This window comes from Ostrinia nubilalis, chromosome 4 (genome assembly GCF_963855985.1).
Source record: "Ostrinia nubilalis chromosome 4, ilOstNubi1.1, whole genome shotgun sequence".
Lineage (NCBI taxonomy): Eukaryota > Metazoa > Arthropoda > Insecta > Lepidoptera > Crambidae > Ostrinia > Ostrinia nubilalis.
Window position 1 is genome coordinate 17,076,555 of NC_087091.1, and position 17,529 is coordinate 17,094,083.

The window sequence follows — 17,529 nt, forward strand, 5'->3', positions numbered from 1 at the left end:
GTATGTTAAAAAAAAAGAGTAAAGGTACACAGTACTACAGTTATTCGTAGTTTCCATGTATTTTATCTCATGACATAGCCTGACCCCATAGATCCCACCATTTAAACTCTTCAGGGAGGTGCCCAATCAACCAATTACAAAACAGAGGATTTGGCCCATTAGCTCATTGGAGGAAATTAACAATTGCTTGAACTCTAAATAACTCGTCAAGTTAATTCCTTGTGTCAGTTATCGTTTGTACAGTTTGTTGACTTGTCACGACAGTAAATGGTCCAATTTTTAACTTTAACCGGCATAATTGAGGTTCAAGTCATGCTGAATGTGCGATCAAGTCGATAGTTACAATGTCTTTTGAACTTTTAGATTTATATGACTGAGATGTAATGCTTTAACTTTAACAATTATGTTAAAAATCTGTCTAAGTCCATACAAAAAACACAGGTTATTATTATAGTACGGTTAAAGTAAGTTGGTGCAACCCAGCCTTAGGTTTATAAGTTAACTAGCTTTTGCCCGCGGTTTCACCCGCATGAAATTTCGTTTGTCACAGATCGTCATAAAAGCCTATATTGTTATTCTGGGTTATAAACAATAATACTGTAAAGTTTCAAAAAAATCCGTTCAGTAGTTTTTGCGTGAAAGAGTAACAAACATCCAGACATCCAAACTTTCGCATTTATAATATTAGTAGGATGTTATGCAGATACTTACCTGTTTGGACACCCACAGCGCCATCTACGCAACTCATCATGAGAACTGGCGGCCATATACCTTCTCCCTGCTACAATTTCTTCGCTCAACGTCTTAACGCTCGAGACCAACAACCAATCAGGAACGTTCCTCGTCCGCGATCAATTTTGCGCACCAATCCGCGGGTGCTAGCATTGTATAATTTAAAACAAACGAAAATTTACTATTACTATTGTCACTCTTCATTTCTATCCACGGGATTACACACCAATTCTGAAAATCAAGGAGTTTCTTTTCAAAAATCCTGCAGTGCCAAGGCTATTCTGGTACATTTGGTCCTTCTCAGCCGAATACAACAAGCGAGCGACCTATCCGAGCTGCATATTCACCGGAAAACGCAAGATATCACAATATCAACCGGCGAAGCTATCTTCAAGTCACGTCCACGTATTGGACACCAGGACTTCAGGAGATGCAAAATCGGTACGGCCAGCCATCCGCAATATCCAAAAACCCTTGGTTTTCACTTGTGTAATACTGTGCATTTGCTAATTTCAGTACTTACCTACCTACCTACGTACGCGCATCAAGTGTGTCGAGTGTTCAACAGCAGAGTGTCGTTGCTAATACCTGCTACTTTCGCAGATCACTACGAACACTAAAACTGTAAGTACTCCTGCTTTTCACTAACTTACCAAAATGAGCAAAGAAAGTGAGGTGAGGGCACGTTCAAAGTCCCCTTGTAATCTAACGGTCGATGGTATCTCATTCGAACAATCTAGTTTGCTAAACAGCTTAAATAAAAAACGTGGAATAGTTAAAAGTAGGCTGACTAGATTCTCTAATTACCTAGATAGCATTAAAAGTAATGTGTTGTCTGAGAAATTACGTACCGACTTGGCACTTCGCGTACAAGGTGCCAAGGGCCTGTACGCTGAGTTTAGTGATCTCCAAACTAAAATAGAGGAAATTGTGTCAGAAAGCGAAATAGATAGCCAATTATCTCAACGCGATTCATTTGAAGATTGCTACTATGACGTCCTAGCTCGGGCTGAATGTATGTTGGGCAGTGATCTGGTTGCTACAAGTTCTAAGTGTAGGAATAAAGTACAGGAATCGGTCAAATTACCTACCATTTCCATGCCAACCTTTGACGGTTCATACGAGCATTGGCTAGAATTCAGAGACACATTTTTATCTCTTGTGCATAATTCTAATGAGATTAGTAATATTCAAAAGTTTCACTATCTAAAATCATCACTAAAAAGCAGCGCAGCACAAGTGATTGAATCATTAGAGTTTTCCGCTGACAATTATTTAGTTGCATGGGAGTTATTGCTTAACCGTTACAATAATTCAAATTTATTGGTTAACAATCACATCAAGGCTTTATTTTCAATTCAAACGCTCACCAAGGAGTCACCTACATCCATTAGACACCTCATAGACACTGTTTTAAAGAACCTACGTGCTTTAAAAATATTAGGCGAGCCCACTGATTCATGGGACACTTTAATTATTTTTATTGTTGTCTCTAAATTGGATCAAACCACAGAACGCGAATGGGAACAATATAAATATAGTAATTTAATTGAAAATCGTGGCGACTCCAAGGTAGCTTTGAAAATAAATGATTTACTTCAATTTCTAAAGCACAGAGCAGATATGTTGGAAACTTTATCTAGTTCACACTGCAAAGGTAGCCAAAATAATTTAAATAAAAAACAAACAGCTACGCATGAACGTACTAAAGTGCATTGCAATGTTTCCAACAACAAGTCACAAAAGCCATCAAGTTGTGTGATGTGCAACGGTAAGCACCCACTTTATTCTTGTCAAAGGTTTTTAGATTCTGATTTGCACACAAAGCTTAAACTTATTGATAATCACAAACTTTGCAAAAACTGCTTGCGTTCTGGTCATACGGTGAGCGATTGTAAGTTTGGGTCGTGTAGAAAATGCAACAAAAAACATAACTCCCTCATACATAGTGACGAACAAGGCACAAGTCCCGGCATGACCTTACTCTCAGCTAGTGCACTGACGACTGAATCGGATTGCCCGAGCGCATCCTGCGCATTGCCCAGCGCACAAACATCTGCATTCATCGCGCCGCGGCCGCCGCCGCCGGTCGCAGGCTCGCCCGATACGGCCGCTACGCACAATACAAACGAGTGTGTTTACAACGCGCATTCCAACACACATGATTTAGACTTGCTACCGGTTTTGTTATCGACTGCACTGGTCGAGATAGCGGATAAACATCGTAACTATCATTTAGTACGCGCACTTCTTGACAACGGAAGTCAACGATGTTTTATCACAAAATCATTATGCGAACGATTAGACATTCCAGTTATACAGTCCACTACAGAAATACGAGGTGTGGGTAATTTTGTGTCACAATCCACGCAAATTTGTGACATCGAAGTAAAATCACGCATCAATACCTACTCCATGCGCATTAAGTGTTTCGTTCTACCGCAAATAACATCAACTTTGCCAGCTGTTAACATACAAAGCGCGCATTTTAGGATTCCTAAACATGTTCAGCTTGCAAATCCTCAATTTTTAGAGTCACAAGATATCGATTTATTAATAGGCGCAGATCGATTCTGGGACCTACTTATTGAAGGTAAAATGCGTTTACCTAACGGCCCGTTCCTCCAAAACACACAGTTAGGTTGGATAGTGTCGGGTTCTTTGAATTTATACGCACACAAAAATAAATCTATTCATTGCAACTTCAGTCAATCTTTAGATACACAACTTCGCCAATTTTGGGAGCTTGAAGAACTACCCAGGCTTCAGAATACGCTTAATGATGACGAGTTAGAGTGTGAAAAATCTTTTGTAAGCAATACTACACGCGATATTGACGGAAGGTTTTGTGTTCACATCCCACTTAAAGAGTCAGCTGATGCCTTGGGCGAGACGTATTCTCAAGCGAAGCGTCAATTTTTATCACTAGAAAAAAGATTAGATCGTGATCCTAAATACAAACAATTATACGCAGACTTTATACACGAATACATCAATTTAGGCCACATGACACTCGCACAGTCGTATGGGATTCCTCATTTTATCATGCCACATCATGGCGTTTTTCGTGCTCACAGTACCACCACAAAATTACGTGTGGTTTTTAATGCTAGTGCCAAGTCTTCGACTGGAAAGTCATTAAATGACATCCAACTAGTAGGTCCTCCAATACAAGGCGACTTGTTTTCCATTTTATTACGATTTCGGCAATACAAATACACAGCCTGCGCCGACATAGAAAAAATGTATAGACAAGTAAGTGTTGCGCCGGAACAAAGGGACCTACAGCTGATACTGTGGCGTGATGACTCATCGCAGCCTATAGACGTCTATCGCTTGAATACAGTTACGTATGGGACAGCCTCCGCGCCCTTTCTCAGTTGTCGTTGTTTAAAGCAGTTAGCTGCTGACTGTACTGACTGTGACGTCAAACGAGTGTTAACCGAGGATTTCTATGTCGACGATATGATCACGGGCCATGATGATAAAACTCAGTTGTTAGAAATATGTAAAAATACAGCTAACACACTTGAGTCTGGATGTTTTCCATTACGCAAATGGATATTTAATTTTGATCACGAATTTGACAAATCAGTTCCTCACTATTCTAAAGAGTTAGCATTAGGGGAAAATAGTCAATGCAAAACACTAGGTCTTGGTTGGCATCCCTCGTCAGATAACTTTAATTTCACTAGTAAGTTTGAAAACAAACCGATGCCGTTAACCAAACGCATAATTTTGTCCACCGTGTCGCAAATATTCGACCCACTAGGCATTCTGAGTCCTGCTGTAATCATAGGGAAGGTGTTATTGCAAAAATTATGGTTGTTGAAATTGGGATGGGACGATCCCGTTCCTAGTGACATTACAAAAATCTGGGACCGGTTTGTCAACGATCTGTCTATTTTAAACAACATAGTTGTACCGCGACATGTCATGGGACCATACCCAACTAGGATTGAGCTTCACATTTTCACCGATGCGTCACAAACTGCTTACGGTACATGCATCTACATACGCACAGTAAGTGACACTCAGATAGTAACAGTGAGGTTGTTGTGCTCTAAAGGCAAGGTCGCGCCCTTAAAACCGGTCAGCATCCCTAGATTAGAACTATGCGGAGCGTTATTGGGTGCTCGACTTTATGACAAGGTTCGCGATGCACTTCGGTGTCACTTTGACCGCGTTGTTTTTTGGACTGACTCAACCATAGTGTTGGGATGGTTACGTATGGCCCCCAACCTACTAAAAACTTTTGTTCAGAACAGAACTTCTGAAATTCACGAACTCAGTAAAGAGCTCCCGTGGTACCATGTCAGTGGAAAGAATAACCCTGCTGACCTCGTATCGCGTGGTGTTAGTTTAGCTGACCTTTCGAATTCGTCACTATGGTGGAATGGACCGACATTTCTACACGAACCCGAAATTATACTGAGCTCGGCTTCAGGATGTGACCAGTCTGACATCCCTGAACAAGCACTCACAGAAGTCAAACGTGAAGCAGTACATTCTTTTATAGCGGAACAACAATCCGGTACTTCACTATTTCCATTTCACAGATTCTCTCAATTCAACCGCATGAGTCGCGCAGCCGCATACGTACTCCGCTTTATTCATAATACGCGAAATAAAAATGACAGAATAATAGGACCGCTCAGTGTGGAAGAGTTGAGAGATGCTGTGAAAACATTAGCTAGACTTTCACAATTAGAATCATTTCCAGCAGAACATAAGCAATTGTTAGAAACAGGAAAACTAAAAGGAAATCATAATTTAGCCAAATTAAATTTATTTATTGATGACGACCAATTAATTCGAGTAGGAGGTCGTCTAGACAATTCTACCAGTTTCGACTTTGACAAAAAACACCCCATGCTAATATCAAGTAAACATGGCTTTTCAGTGCTGCTGTTCCGCCGCGAGCACGCGCAACTGCTGCACGCGGCTCCGCAGGCGCTGCTGTTCGCGCTGCGCGAGCGCTGGTGGCCGGTAAGGGGGCGTGATCTCGCAAAAAAGGTAATACGTCAATGTATTATTTGTACACGCTTAAGAGGTAAAACCGTAAACCCGATTATGGGACACTTACCTATGGAGCGAATCACGCCAACTTACCCGTTCATGCGATGCGGGGTAGACTATGCAGGCCCGGTGCTCGTACTGAATCGCAAAGGCAGAGGTGCTAAAACTGTAAAGTCGTACATTTGTTTGTTTATTTGTTTCGTTACACGCGCGATACACTTGGAACTTGTCAGCGATCTGACATCTGACGCATATTTTCTAGCCCTGAAACGATTTATCTCGCGTCGTGGCAGGCCGGAAGTAATCTTTTCAGACAACGGTAGGAATTTTGTAGGTTTGATGAATGAATTTAAGAAATTTTTAACGAATTGCTCATCCGATATTATCGAGTATGCTAGCAGCCAACAGATTAAATTTAAATTCATACCTCCATACTCTCCTCATTTTGGTGGTCTGTGGGAAGCAGGAGTAAAATCTTGCAAATATCACCTTAACCGTGTATTAGGCAACGCGCACCTAAATTTCGAAGAGCTATGCACATTATTAACGCAGGTGGAAGCTGTCCTTAACTCCCGTCCACTGAGTCCCCTATCCACAGATCCGCACGATCTTCAGCCTCTCTCTCCTGCTCACTTCCTGGTTGGTCGTCCGCTCGTTGCACCTGTAAGCGCCGACATGCAAGATACGCCGATGCATCGACTTACTCGATATCAACGTGTTGAACAACTGCGCCAGCATTTTTGGTCACGTTGGACCAAAGAGTACATCTCGGAGATGCAGACGAGGATCAAGTGGAAGGAGAACACGGTCGACTTGCGACCAGACACGCTGGTGATTGTCAAGGATGACAACTTACCTCCATTGAAGTGGCAACTGGGACGCGTTAAGAACACGATCCATGGAAAAGATGGCATCGTGAGAGTTGCTGACATCCAAACAACATCCGGAGTCATCAGGCGCGCTGTAACCAAGATCTGTCCTTTACTATGGGATCAGCCAGAGATGGATCCTGCTAGTCTTTCGTAAGCTGGTGCTTCCAAGGCCGGGGGCATGTTTGGACACCCACAGCGCCATCTACGCAACTCATCATGAGAACTGGCGGCCATATACCTTCTCCCTGCTACAATTTCTTCGCTCAACGTCTTAACGCTCGAGACCAACAACCAATCAGGAACGTTCCTCGTCCGCGATCAATTTTGCGCACCAATCCGCGGGTGCTAGCATTGTATAATTTAAAACAAACGAAAATTTACTATTACTATTGTCACTCTTCATTTCTATCCACGGGATTACACACCAATTCTGAAAATCAAGGAGTTTCTTTTCAAAAATCCTGCAGTGCCAAGGCTATTCTGGTACATACCATTCTTTACTTGAAGCTTTTCTTAGAACACACTTCCAACAATTCGGTGCTACATGCAAACAAAAAAAGATTTTTAAGCTTTCTGAAGGTACGTCATTATTATCACCGTACATAATGTACAGAAAATTCATTGAGGAATATACAAGAAATGGTTAGTTTTAAATATCATACAACGAGTTAAAATAATCATTACCACAGGCAATGTTTAATGATCTGAGCATAATTATTAAGGCTGGGTTGCACCATTATACTTTGACTTTAACAATTTAAACGTCAAAAATCAGTCAAAATCCATACAAAAAGCACCGGTTATCGTTACAGTTACTTAAAGTTCGGTGGTGCAACTTAGCCTTAGTATGACAGAATTTTACAAATTGTAGAGCGCGTAGAGTTAGTAATTTTTGAATTTGTGTGCTTTTCAAATACAAGAAATCGGGTTCACCTTCTGATTAAATTGTTATAAATAGGTGTGATGTTAACCACAGTTGATTAGATAACTAATTGATTACATAAGATAATAAACTTGACTTATTAATTAATCCACATCATAATAATAACAGTACAAAAGAAACCATGGACGTGACAAATCGGTTGATTGAATAAATTGAATTCATATTCACATTCCCAATCTTGATTATCCGAGTCAATATCACTCGATATATGAATTTCTCGGTTCATGTATCAAACAATTTTTTTATTGGCCCCGATTTTAATGACGGACATACCTCGCTTAAGTGCACTCATCCAATTTGTGAGCTCTCTCTTGACATGATTGGTAGCAATATGGTTCATTGATTCATTACTTCTAATAACAAAAATAATATCTTTTGCATCGGCTTCTGTTTGTATTATTTAATTTTGTTGTATCAATTCATCATCATTTTAGCCATAGGATGTCCACTACTGAACATAGGCCTGATGAATATAGGCCAATGATTTCCACAATGGCCGTTGTATCAATTATTTAATTGTAGATAGATACTTAATAAATGTCGTGAGATTTACATTTATTATTATTGCATACGCTCTTATACAATGTGCCTGTGATGTGCCAGTACACATTGGTTGATAAGAAACGGTGTAGTATTTAGCTTTCCACCTATCCAAAATGGATCTTTCACAAGCTTATTTTTAACAAAAAATAATGAAAATTATGGTGTTCTGTGATATCTTCAGGTACATTGACGATACTTCAACGTCTTTTGTGCGATTTTAATCTATACTATACATATAATTATCTATAATTCTATACTAATATTATAAATGCAAAAGTAACTCTGTCTGTCTTGCTTTCACGTCTAAACCACTGAACCGATTTTTATGAAATTTGGCATACTTAGAGATAGTTTGAGTTCCGGGAAAGGACATAGGATAGTTTTTACCCCGGTTTTTGAAACAGGGACGCGCGCGTTTATGTTTTTCTGTGACAGCAAAACTCCACGCGGGCGAAGCCGCGGGCGGAAAGCTAGTTAACTTAAATTCATTATAATTATGTATTAATAGTATGCTACTGTAGATAGACGTTTACGATGACAACAACGTCTCTACATTCATAAGAAACAGTTGTTTACGCTGCCGTCCTCACGTTTATTCATGTTTGATAACTATATTTGTTGCCAACACAAGTTTCAAGTATCCAGCTACTTAGAATTTGTTCTGATACCCTTTTGAAGTTCCCTGCACCTGTGCGTAAACAAATCGAGCTGTTGATGCTGTGGTGTGTAGTTGGCAGACGGTGTGGAGACTAGTTGACATGCGGTAGCTTGTTCTGATTAGTCTTCATTTGTTTTAAACTTGTAGATGATGCCTTTGATACGCGGTAGCTTCTTTTGACTAGCCTTCATTTGTTTTAGATTTGTGGAGAAGATTAGATACTATTTAGAATTGATAAAGGTAAGTTCGTTCGTTCGTTCGTTTCAGCCGAAAGACGTCCACTGCTGGACAAAGGCCTCCCCCAAGGATTTCCACAAAGACCGGTCCTGCGTCGCTCGTATCCAGGCGCCTCCCGCGACCTTCACCAGATCGTTGGTCCATCTAGTGGGAGGCCTGCCTATGCTACGTTTTCCAGCTCGTGGTCGCCACTCAAGAACTTTCCTGCCCCAGCGGCCGTCAGCTCTACGAGCTATGTGCCCTGCCCACTGCCACTTAATTTAAGCGATTCTGCGGGCTATGTCAGTCACTCTGGTTCTCCTACGGGTCTCCTCATTTCTGATTCGATCACGGTAAGACTATAAGTAGACTATATTATTTATAATTTATGATTATTCTATCTTAATAATCTTAGTCCTAAGCATATTGAATTTCTTAGAGAATTTTATTTCATTCGTTGTATATCTTTCTTTCAAATAAAAAACTATTCTATTCTATTCTATTCGAAAATACCATTTATTTGAAAATCTGGGTAAAGATGATTTAAATGTGACTCTACTATCGAGTCTACTTACTACAATTTTATGATTATTTCCTAATTTATCGAAATCGAGCTCTGACTGCATCCCTTCATCCAATCCAACAATATATGTATTTTTCCCGTTCGTTGAAAAGACAAGCAGCAACAAAAGCCCACCATCTGTGCTTTGATCGTGATCTAAAACAAAACATTCAATATTTTGTTTACACTTCCCTACCGTTAATACTTTGAATTACTAACACACCTTTAAGTTGAAGGAAGTAAGGTTTAAAATGCAAAGGCTGAATGCACGATAAAACCAAAGGGATATCGATAACATTGTTTCACAATAACGGTTTTGTTGCGATACTATGTAACGATAGAGTCGCTATTCTCAAAGTGTATTCAGAAAGCCCTTCTACTTATAGGATACAGTATGTTAGAAAAGTTTTCTTTTAGACCCTATGATAAGTAATTCTAAGGTTTAAATTAATATTGAGGTTATTGTCAGCCTGGCCTAGTTAAGAAATCTGGGTTAGTATTAGTTTCGGGTTAGTAGTCGATTCGCACGAATGTGCGAAACGTCCTTTCAATAATAATTTAATATTAATTTTTTAGTAGGCGTTTCGCACATTTCGTGCGAAACAACTACTAACCCTTAGTTTCGCACGAAATTCGTTCGCACGAATGTGCGAAACGTCCCCTTCAATAATAATATTTTTTTAGTAGGCGTTCCGCCCGAATGTATTAAAAGTATTTAAATCGCGTGCGAATTGACTCCTTCGAGAACTAATAATCTCATACTACTAGTTCTCGAAAGAGTCGATTCGCACGCGATATTAAAAATCCGGGCGGAACGCCTACTAAAAAAATATTATTATTGAAAGGGGACGTTTCGCACATTCATGCGAACGAATTTCGTGCGAAACTACTCTAGACAGCAAGCACGTTCAGACTTGTAGAAAGTTTCAAAAGTGAACAAAACTATACCTACCTACTCAGATTAAAATTCACATGGAAAAAACTAATTAAATAATGTGTCTTATTCATCAACCCTAAAGTATGGTTACTTTTTAGGGCTATTTAAACCTAATGTTTTAAAGGATACATGAAAAATACGATTGAGAACCTGTGCATTAGTTGGAGTTTATTCATTGAAGCATTTTGTACTAGCGATTGCTGAAAGGGCGTTTTAAGCTTGGGCGTAAAGAAGCTTTATCAGAGAGTCGTGAACTTGTCTAGACCTGTATTTTGGATTGAAAGCCCATAGATTAACGGTCCGTTGGTTTAGTAGCGCGTGATGACGTAATAAGTCTCAGGTTCGATTCCCGATCGATGAAAACATATCTCTATTTTGTTTCAGCATTAGTAGCATTTTTAGCAAAACTTAATACATGGACATACAATATACATGTTATTAGATAAATAGAGCTAAATTGACTGTATTGGACATGCTCACATTTATAAATATAATTACCTACATCATCATCATCATTTCAGCCACAGGACGTCTACTGCTGAATATAGGCCTCCCCAAATGATTTCTATACTGACGGATTCGTATTGGCCGATTTGATACCTATAAGTTTTTTTTAGGTCAGGAGGAAAACGAGCAGATAGTATGTAAATAACATTGATAACAACGATTTAACTGCATAGTTTAACTGTTGACCCCACTTATTTACTTTAATTTTATCAACACCACAAATACGAATTAAAATCAAATCACAATATTTGTGCAGCCAAACCAGTGCCTTTCTTAGAATGACGAACTTCCGACGAAAGAAGTGGAGATCAAATACTCGGTCTTTGACCAAAACCAATATTTGAAGGCTCGAAAGAGATTTAAAAAAATACGGTCAAGTTCGGATTGAAACGACCGTGTTAAGGTTCAGTATTAAAAAGCTAGTTGAAATTACGTCAAAGATTTTGGATTAAACGAATGAATTAAGCTTAGCCATCTCACTCTGACCATGACGATAACAATAACCGGTGCTTTTTGTTTGGAGTTTGACAGATTTTTGACGTTTGTTAGTTAAAATAGGATGGTGCAACTCAGCCTTAAAGATCAACACAAATTACAAATATTACTATAGGGTGCTGTTAAGGTGTTTTATGTAAAACAATGTAATATTGGAAATTAAAATTTAAACTATTCAATAGAATGCAGATTTAAAATTGTTCCGACTTGGTTACTAATTTGATAACTGAATACAATAATTATAATCAGCCGTTTGGTGTAGTGGTTCAGAACGGACTACTATGCCGAGAGGTCCCGGGTTCGATTTCCGGCCGGGCAGAAATTGAAATGATGAATTTGAATTTCTGTGACGGGTCTGGGTGTGACTATGTATAATATTTATGTATTTACAAAAAAAAGTATATAAGTAGTATATCCGTTAAGCTAGCACCCATAACACAAGCATTAAGTTGCTTACTTTGGGGCTAGCTGGCGCTGTGTGAAATTGTCCAAAGATTTATTTTTTTAATCATAACAAAGTCTCTACCAAAATAATAACATTAATTTATTTTACTAACCACACAGAAATCATATTGAAAGAAAATTAAATCATATTAATATCAACAAACAAACAAAATAATAATTAAGTTCCTCAACCAAAAACACACAAAACTTAGGCGGTTCCTTATTAGCCTACGGAACTCTAGAGCCTGCTAGGATGTGATTTGAATAAACATTCTACGGAACAGTTATCAACGATCGCATCTGATCGTCTACCAGATACCTCAGTATTGGTGACTCGAAATTGTTCGGACAAAGCGGGAATTTAAATGTGCTTAACAAATGAGGTTGAGAGGTAGGACACGTGCCTTTGAGTCTTTGAGATATTGTTTTATTTACGTGTACCTTTTCTTTAAAAAAAAAAACAATAAATAGTATGAATAAATGTATGTTTTTGATTAATAAAACACAGAAGGATTAAAGATGATATCAAAATGTCAACTAAACTATACACTCAAGGTCCTGAGTGCTTTCGATTGCCAAACTGGGTCTTAGCACTGTTGAAAATGTTTTGTTGCAGGTTCCGTTAGGTCAGTTTTTTTAGACAGGATGCAAACGAGCAAACGGATCGCCTGATGGTAAGTGATAACCGTCGCCCATAGACACCCGAAGTCCCTATAACATGCAGTATTCAATAATTCAGCCCTAATAAGGTAATTGTGTAGGTACCTACTAATAATCCGGGAAGACTATAATCCGGGCTTTTTTAAGGTGAGAGTGAATAGGTACCTAGGTAGGTAGGGCCCTGTAAGTAGGTACTTACAGGGCAGATATGTACCATCCTAGACTGCATCCCACTTAATACCAGGTGCGATTGTGGTCAAATACCTGCCTTGTTAAGCATAAAAAAATTGTCCAGCAAAAAATAATAATATCACAGATCGGGGAATACCGCTTCATTCCGATTGCAATATTTCAGACTCCTGTGGCGGTTTAAAAATTCTTACACCAGGATTCAAACTAAAATGACATTGTTGAACTCACAACAACATTCTGTATTTCTATTTATTATTCGGTGTTTATGATATGGTCTAGCGAGAAAAGGAATGCTTAGATTTTAACATGCTCTCCCAGAAACGTTACAAGTCAAGTCGCATTCTTGTTTTTTGATGTTGATATTTACCTGTCTACAAACGTCATGTTCCTCCGTCGAGTTTGATTCAGCTGCGTCATGACTGACTTGTATCTGTCATTCTGACTTTAATGAGATGTTTACATTGCTTGTATTAGTTCATAAAACTCTCGCCGTCATTTGTTGTACTTGTTATTAAAGGTTTTCTATGACCGATATTACAAAAGATTATTGAAGGGTCTTTTATGACTTGTATAGGTAAATTGTTGAGATATTGTTCAGGTTTATGTCCCTTGCTTCATAAAACACAAAAAACTTTTCACTGATAACACATTTGCAGCACTCTGAAAGCAAAATAGGTGGCTTTCTTCAGTTTCCCCCAGCAGTTGAATAAGAAACAGTAGTTTTTTCTAGAACAAAGCAGGTATCTGCAATCGCACCTGATGTTAAGTGAGATGCAGTCTAGGATGGTACATAGCTGCCCTGTAAGTGCCTATTCACTCTCACTTTGAGAATTTGAGTTCATTATAACAATCTTGAGAACTTGACAACATAAGATAGCCGTAATGAAAAATAATAGTTAGTTATAAAATAATAAATCACTTCATTTAGATAAATCAAGCTCTTTCACAAGTCTTTCATCAAGAAAAGACCTACTTTACTAATTATATCAAAATGTAATCTAAAAGCACTCTAGCCCACCTTCAACTTTTGTCGGGACTTGATAAAATATGGCTGAAGTTGCGAATTATATTAAAATTTTCTATGCGTCCACTTAAGATCTTAGTGACGTCAATTTGAGAAGGTTTTGTTACTGAAAATGATATTTTATTACTACTAAAAGAATCTAGTAAAAAATAACATATTGTCATCAATTTGTTATAGTTATTAATTATTATCACTAATTTATAATACAAACGCCTATTATTTTGGTTATTTCCGCTTCATTTTACAATTAAAAGTATCTCAATTGACTAAGAGCGAACTGACGTTTTAGATGGCGCCACCACTCTTTTGGTGGGGGTGACAGTTGTCATTTTACCGAAAAGTAGGCAGTTGCTCAGTTCTCTGTTGGTCGTTGAAGTGGTCGGTTGTGCCTAGCAGTGCTCTTGATGCGGTCAGAGTGATATAGTAGAAAGTGTTATACTTACCGTGTGTGTATTGTTCTGTAAGTGTGTGATACACAATATACTCTGGAAACAAGTAAGTTATCGTGTTTTTATTTATTTTGAAAATACCTCTATTATTTAAGACTTAAAGCGTAAAAATAGTGGGAGCCATCACATCTCAGAAGTGGGATAAAAGTTCGCACACCTACTAAAGTAAAATGGTAAAGCATGTATTTTTTTTTTCTTTTTCTTTTGAACATATAATTAGGTATAAACACAAAATAAATATTTTAGTAAGAGGTGGCTCCTATTTTTGTGTCTTGTTGTTGTTTATCCAGAGAATTGGGAAAATAGCGCTTGGTCAAGGCGACTCCTTGATAGCATCCGTTTTCCCGGTGGTGGATAAGCAATATCGACCAAAATTAATACCAGAATTTAAGTTCATTCCCCCATATTATGAGTACTGAACTGAGTAGATTATGCTTGGCCTTCTCTTATTGTAATTTTATACTTTGAATAAACTAATGAAATAGTTACGCTGCTCACTACTTTTGTATACATGAGTAAACAGTTTACTATGCGGTTGAAACTTTGTACTTTCAGTGGACTCATCCAAGCAAGAGGGCGCTGAGGCCTACTCTCCGTCTCACCCTACGGAGAAGGAACGATACAGCCGGCCGCGCAGCCGGCCCAGTCGTCGGTCGCGCAGTCGCAGACGGTCTAGTCACCGGTCGCGCAGTCGACCCAGTCATCGGTCCCGCAGTCGGCCGAGTCACCGGTCGCGCAGCCGGCCCAGTCGTCGGTCGCGCAGTCGCAGACGGTCAAGTCACCGGTCACGTAGTCGACCCAGTCATCGGTCCCGCAGTCGGCCGAGTCACCGGTCGCGCAGTCGGCCAAGTCACCGGTCGCGAAGCCGGCCCAGTAACCGGTCGCGCAGTCGGCCCAGTAACCGGTCACGCAGCCGGTCCAGTCAGCGGTCGCGCAGTCGCGGTCGGCCCAGTCACCGGTCTCGCAGCCCGTCCAGTCGCCGGCCGCGCAATCGGCACGCCCGCCGGTCTCGCAGTCAAGAAAGCCGCAGCCGGGTGAGCCGCCAGTCATGCAGCCATCAGGAGCGGGAGGATAAAGATGAGTCTATTACATCCAATACCTTTATTAAACTCTTAAGTGCTTTGAAATCTATAAACCGCTCTGAGTCAATAGATAAGCTAGGTAATATGCAAAATACCATTCCCGAGTTTGACCCTGCGAGAAAAGAACAGACGATTTCAATGTGGCTTCATAAAGTGAACGAATGTGCTTCGATTTATGATTGGAACGAAAAGCAGATAATTCATTTCGCTTTGCCTAAATTACGTGGAGTGGCCCAACGCTGGTATGAGGGTCTCGCGACTGTTCTTTTCTCGTGGGAAGAGTGGCAGTCAAAGTTGTTAACAGCATTCCCGTCTGATGAGAACTATGGGCAAATGTTAAGCGATATGTTGGCGAAAAGAGCTCGATTCGGGGATTCACTAGAATCGTATTATTACGATAAGGTGGCATTGATCAATAGATGTGGTATTGAGGGAAGAAGGGCGGTAGAGTGTATACTGCACGGAATAGACGATCGATCAGTACGATTAGGCGCGGAAGCAGTTCAGTATGATAACCCTGATAAGTTACTTGCTTATTTGAGGAATGCTAGGAATGTCCGACCACAAACTGAGCGCAAACAAATGAAAACTCCTAACTTAAATACAAATATACGTGATTCACAATCTACGCCAAGTATTAAGGTTGCGCGCTGTTTTAATTGTAAGCAGGAGGGTCACAATGTCTCGCGTTGTCCCCAACCAATAAAAAAATGTAGTAAATGTAACAGACTTGGACACGATACCGATCAATGTTTTTCAAAGCAACCCTTACCGTCAGAGAAAACAGTAATGGTAGTTTCAGGCACCAGTAGCCCAGGTGATAAATATCATAAAAATATCAAAATCAACCAGATCCCTTTTGAGGCTTTTATAGATTTTGGCAGTGAATGCTGCATGATTAGATCCACAGATTTTCAAAAACTTTATTCCGATTTAGAGACTGTTGGTCTTCCAATGCTTAGAGGGTTTGGGAACTCAGTTGTACAAGTGCTAGGAAAATGCCGTGTTAGGATATGTGTTGACGAGGTTGAAGCTGACGTTGACTTATTCATCGTGCCAGATGATGCCATGAAGGTACCCGTTATGATTGGACAGACTTTCACAGAACAACCCCATGTTATAGTACATAAGGATGCCAATAGTTTGATGATGATAGGTTCTGATTGCAACATTACACCCAATTTCAAGGTTAAAATTTGCATTAAAGAGGACATGACTCTATCTGGAACTTCATTGGTAGACATTTATACTGATCCAGTCATAATGGGTGATGTTTTTATTGAAGGAGGCTTTCGCCTTATATCAGATGCTAGCTTCATTGTGCCGTCAGGCCTGTTCAGAATAAGTGATGGTGGAATTGGAAAGCTATTGGTTTATACTTTGGGAAATAGTAAAGTCATTCTGAAAAAGGGTCATGTTTTAGCTCGAGGGTGTGAGGCTCGAGAAGATACTGCAGCCTCAACGGCACAAGTTATGCGTATTAGCGCCGAACAAAGTAATTGTTCCCCATTAACTGACACTGATGTTAGAGTAGGCGATAATGTGCTTCCTGCACAAAAAGAGCAATTACTGAAACTTCTCAATGAATATAGACACTGTTTTGCATCAAAATTGTCCGAATTGGGTACTACTTCAGCTGGGAAGATGTCAATAAATCTCAATGATAATGAACCGGTAGTTTACAGACCCTATCGGCTTTCCATTAAAGAGAAAGAAATAGTTAGAGACATGGTTACAGATCTACAGGAGAATGGGATAATTAAACCTTCTACCTCGTGTTACGCCAGTCCGGTGGTTCTTGTACGTAAAAAGACTGGAGACTATCGTCTCTGCATTGATTATCGTTCTCTTAATAAGAAAACGATCAAGGAGAATTATCCCATGCCCCTGATAGATGATCAATTAGATGTCTTAGCTGGTCATCAATTCTATACGACATTAGATCTAGCATCTGGATATTATCAGATTCCCATTCGCGAAGAAGACCAATTCAAAACAGCGTTTGTAACACCAGACGGACATTTTGAATTTACTCGGATGCCCTTTGGCCTCGCGAACGCACCAGCCACCTTTCAGCGTATTATGAATCAGGTGCTAGGCTCTGCTCGTCATAAAGAAGCTTTGGCTTATCTCGATGATGTCATAATCCCTGCGAAAGACTTTACAGAAGGCTTGAATCGCTTAGAAAATATCC

At 39.7% G+C, this 17,529-nt stretch overlaps 1 protein-coding gene across 1 annotated transcript in view; it reads right to left on the reverse strand.

Annotated features, from left to right (window-relative positions):
- Positions 1-7,158, reverse strand: part of LOC135071273 (netrin receptor UNC5B-like) — a 132,639-nt gene extending 125,481 nt beyond the window's left edge. Inside the window, exon 1 of the mRNA XM_063965065.1 lies at positions 7,115-7,158. The gene's annotated coding sequence lies outside the window, so the exon portion shown is untranslated. The remainder of the gene's footprint in view (positions 1-7,114) is intronic.
- Between the last annotated feature and the right edge of the window lie 10,371 nt (positions 7,159-17,529).